Source organism: Prionailurus bengalensis, chromosome E4 (assembly GCF_016509475.1).
Source record: "Prionailurus bengalensis isolate Pbe53 chromosome E4, Fcat_Pben_1.1_paternal_pri, whole genome shotgun sequence".
NCBI classification, from domain to species: domain Eukaryota; kingdom Metazoa; phylum Chordata; class Mammalia; order Carnivora; family Felidae; genus Prionailurus; species Prionailurus bengalensis.
Window position 1 is genome coordinate 1,574,261 of NC_057360.1, and position 4,982 is coordinate 1,579,242.

At 53.9% G+C, this 4,982-nt stretch overlaps 1 long non-coding RNA gene across 1 annotated transcript; it reads left to right on the forward strand.

Annotated features, from left to right (window-relative positions):
- The first annotated feature begins 529 nt into the window (after positions 1–529).
- On the forward strand, positions 530–2,797 carry LOC122476160. Its single transcript, XR_006295404.1, has 2 exons — positions 530–944; positions 1,815–2,797. It is a non-coding gene; the product is annotated as an uncharacterized LOC122476160 (long non-coding RNA).
- Positions 2,798–4,982: the final 2,185 nt, after the last annotated feature.

Below are 4,982 nucleotides of genomic sequence, written 5' to 3' on the forward strand. Positions count from 1 at the left end.
GCGCCCGAGCGCGCGCCGCGCCCCGCCCCGGCCCCGCCCCGGCCCCGCCCCCAGCCTGGTCGCCCGGGGCTCCCATTGGCCCCTCGGCCTTTTGAATCGTCGCCGGCGCCGCCGATTGGTCGTGCGTGTGGCGCGTCCGCCCCGCCCGGCGGGGCCCGCGGGGAGGCGGGGAGGCGGGGCGGTGGGGAGCGGGGCCCGCCCAGCGCGCGCTTATCGCCGCTGCCCAGGCGCCGCGCCCCCGCCCCGCCTCCCCGCGCCCCGGGGTCTCGAGTCCCCGCCGCCGCCGCGGGCTTCGGGGCGCAGGGCGGCCTGGAGGCCGAGATAATAAACAGCCGCCAGGACAACAGTACGTTCGCGTGCGGACGACGCGGATCAACCGTCCGCGGCCGCAGGTGCTTCGGGCCGAGACGCCGGCAGAGCGCTCCCAACCCGCTTGGGGCTGCGGCCGCCCCGAGGGCGCCCGACTTCTTTGTCCTGGCGGCGGCGGGCCGGGCCTGGGCCGCGGGCCGGGGGCGCAGGGACCGGGGGGAAGGGCAGGGGTGGCTCGGGGTCCGGGCGCAGGGACCGGGACGCGCAAGGACTAGAGCGTGCGGGGACTGGGGCGGGGAGGGGGGGGCCACGGGGTCCCGGGCTCCTGTCCCGCGACGGCCGCGGGGGCGGAAGCGGGGGCTGGAGGTGCCAGGGACCAAAAACTCTTAGATGCTGAGCCTCCGCCCGCATCCCACGAGACTGGTGTTAATTGGTGGCCACATCGCCAATCATTACGTTAGCTCCGGATACGGTGTGGATCCTAAACCCTTTTCTCCTCCAAGTTATCATCATTGGTTAGTTGGTTTCCTTCCTTTGAGGTCGAGAATTTAAAGAAGTCCATTGAAGTTCCCCATTTTGCAGTGCGGTCTTAAAGTATTTCTTAACCCGACTACTAGGTTAACCTAACCTACCAGGTAAGTTTTAGTGAATTTCAGTTGTCCAAGCACTATCCGTTCAATTATAAGAAACAGGCATTTTCATGTATAGCCCAGATTCAGTCTCAAGAGTTTTCTTACCTCGAAGTTATAACAAAACATCCAGGTTTACTACTTAAAAAAAAAAAAAAAAAAAAAAAAAAATCTAGTAAGCTGGGCTTTCTCAGACATTCACAACCAGTGTGAAAGTTTTCATTAGAGCCTTTCCTGAAAACAAGCCCTGACCTCAAGTCGTCCACTGTCCTGGGATTTGCCCTGTGGAGGTCTGAGCTACAGAAATGCACATTGATTGCACTTCAAAGTCAGAAAACCTAATTTGGGGGCAGAGCCCTAGGCCTGGGTCGCCTTAACCTTTAAGGTAGGTAATATTTGCAGCAAGTGACACAGAAATGAAAACACTATCTCAGGTACAAGGGCCCCTAAGATAGCTTCTATTCTTCATAGCCAAGTGGTGCTGTGCTGTTCTCTTTGCTACGTCCTACCCAGAACCAGGGTTTCACTGGGTTTCCCTTGAGGTACACATTTCCTGGATCATTACCGTTCATGAGATAAAGGATTCTCTTACACACACACACACGCACACACACACACACTTTAAACGTCAGGTTCCTAAAGCTTCATAACAAAATGAAGCTAAAAGATCATAAGCCACCAGATTCAGCTTATAAATTATAAGTCACCAAAAACATTTTTCAAAACAACTGATTTTGACCTCAGAGAAACTAGGCAACAGTTACTGTTTGTTTCTCGTTTAGTAGACTGGAGTATGTCGTGAAAAATCAAGCTTAGTACCTCGGCCGCTTTCTCGGTGAAGAAACGGTTAGTGTTCTCTTGTTTTTGCTTTCACAGAGACAACGGACAGCGTGTATACTTGGGAGTGGAGAATTTCCGGGGTTTGCTCTCCGAGAGATGCTTGTCAGCCACAACTGGCCAGATGTGGCTTCGTGGAACAGGCAACGAAGACCTCACTTACAGAGCCACGTCTTGGTGCTGCCGTCGTGAATGTGGCCGCGAGTGGCACAGCCCCCCCTCCCCCGTTTGCAAGGAAGATGAGAAGTGGAGGGGCCGGGAACCCCACACCGGAAATAACAGGATCCTCCCTGCGATCCCTCACCGCCCTTCTTCGGTCCGGCTTCCCAGAGGATCTGGGCTGTTAGGACTAACAATTCTCATAGGAAGTAGGTCTAGGCTCCGTACCACGTGGCGTGAGGACGTCCAGTTGGGCCCATTTGGTGCTGTTTTCGGGAACACGCTGCCACACCCTGGTTGCTGCAGAAAACTTTTCATCAGGTGGAAATCCCCCGGGGGCCACCTGATAGCACATTTCTACGGAGGTCTGATCTGAACCGTTTCCGTTCACGCCGAAGCGGACTTCATGGTGACCGTGAGGGGACAGCTATGTCCGTCTCGATACTGACTGTCTTCATTTTTATTTGAAACACATTCGTGTATATCTGTAGCACTTCCCTGGTTTTTCTCAACGTCTCACTAGCACAAGGGGAGGCTTTGAATGAACTGATCCAAATACCACGCTCCCCTCAGCCTTAACATTGGAACCTCTTAATCCATGTAGTGTGAATATGTGATTTTTTTTTCCGCCCAAACACTCATGTTCCCGAGAGCTGCTGGGTCAGTACTCGAGCCGACCCTGTGACCTCCAGGTAACCCGTGTTGGCATCACACGCCATCCGTCTGAGAGAATCACACGGATTTTTAGTCATTTATGTCGGTGCGTGATCTGAGTAAAACGCAACCTACTACTGCGCTCCAAACAGGTTTTAGGTTGTACAATCAATTAGGATGTTCTTGCTTCAAATAAAGTGAAGAAACTTGGGGCGCCTGGGTGGCGCAGTCGGTTAAGCGTCCGACTTCAGCCAGGTCACGATCTCGCGGTCCGGGAGTTCGAGCCCCGCGTCGGGCTCTGGGCTGATGGCTCGGAGCCTGGAGCCTGTTTCCGATTCTGTGTCTCTCTCTCTCTCTGCCCCTCGCCCGTTCATGCTCTGTCTCTCTCTGTCCCAAAAATAAATAAACGTTGAAAAAAAAAATTAAAGAAAAAAGTGAAGAAACTTAAAATAATTATGCAAATTTTATTTTAAACATTCATCTCGAGGGGCACCCGGGGGGCTCAGTCGGTCGAGCGTCCGACTTCGGCTCAGGTCATGATCTCACAGTCCGTGAGTTCGAGCCCGGCGTCGGGCTCTGGGCCGACAGCTCGGAGCCCGGAACCTGCTTCGGATTCTGTGTCTCCCTCTCTCTCTGCCCCTCCCCGCTCATGCTCTGTCTCTCAATAATAAATAAACGTTAAAAAAATTTTAAACATTCATCTCGAATATTTTACATCATCGCCCTCAAGCGTGTTTTACGCAGATCTAATTGCACTGGATCCTGTACTCCTAAGGATTGCAGTGATCCTGCCCTGGTTACCTGAGTCTTTGTTCCAAGACAGGCCTTGGGAAGGACAGACAGTCCTCCAGAGTCCAGAATCAGGGCATCAGAATGAAGAGTCCTGGAGGGAAGAATCAAAGGGTGGAGGCAAGGCCAAGTTCCTGTGCTCAGGGAGGGCAGTCTCGGGTGTTCTTTGGCCCCGAAATGTAGGCAGAAAGCCCACGTACGAGCCGCTTTCTGAGCGGCCTGAGAAGCCTCCAGCTCATGGAACAGTGGGGCCAGGTGGCGTGAAAGCTCCGTGTGTCTTGACGTTACCAGCCTCGAAGCTCAGAAGTCCCCAGGAGGGACAGAACGTCCTCTAGTCTGGCTTCTAGAGGCACACGTACAACGGACTTCGAGTCATCCATTTGTGTGCTGGGGGAGACGCCCGTGACGGGGTGAGGGTGGTGACAGGTGTACGTGGGACGTGTCCTGGGAACACGACAGAGGAAGGTTTATGTTGGACCGTCCGGAATGATCTCACTTGGAAAGCACGAAAGTACAAGGTGCGAACTTCCCACGGCGTCAACCCACAGAGCAGCATCGGGACGGCACCGCCGAAAATGTCACATCTACGGACACGAAGCGTTCCCTTTTTAAAAATGCCCAGCCCTTTTTCCTTTTTAACTTCTGACCTTCTCCGTGCTCGTTCTCCGGGCCCTGGAGACCGCTGCCGTTGATCCGTAGGTTAAGCCAAGACTTAACCCCCGTGGTGACCGGAAGGAAGGACGCCCAGGGCGTCCGTCTCTGGGCTCCTTCTGGGGCCAGGATAGGCTGCCCGGGACCCCTGATGCTCAGCTTTTAAAGAAATGCCCTAGGCCTTGACCCCAGTCTTCCTTCCCATGAGCCTATGGGGCAGTATATTCGCTTCTGGGCAGTCCTAGCGAGCTGACCACAGTTTCAACGGGATGCGGCTCCCTTTTCAACATTCCCAACCATAGGGTCAAATCAGGGGCTCCCGTTAATAACGAGTTTTCTGTATCGCATCCAAAAGGGCAGCATAACTTCCTGCCGGTTACTCTGGAGACACTTGGCTCGCTCACTACCCTACGCAGTAACACCTGGAAACACTAACAAGTTTTTTGCTTCCTTTGTAACTAGCGTAAAATACACATCACATAAAATTTATCATCATAACCATTCTTTTTAAATTTTTTATGCTTATTTATTTTTGAGAGAGAGAGAGAGAGAGACCGAGTGTGGCCAGGGGAGGGGCACAGAGAGGGAGACACAGACTCCGAAGCAGGCTCCGGGCTCCGAGCCGTCGGCCCAGAGCCCGAGGCGGGGCTCGAACTCAGGGACCGCGAGATCGTGACCTGAGCCCAAGTCGGCCGCTTAACCGACGGAGCCACCCAGGCGCCCCTATGCTAAATTTTTCTAGGAACGGCCAATACTGTTTTCCACAGTGGCTGCTCCGTGACCTTCCCGCCAGCAGGGCACAAAGCTTCCGGTTTCTCCACATCCTCACCAACACCCGTTACTTTCTGGTTCTTCGGCTTTTTTGTTTTTAGCAGCCATCCTAATGGGTGAAAGGTGGTCCTCCCGGTGTTCTTTTTGTTTTTTCTTTTTCTTTTTCTACTTATCTATTTTTAA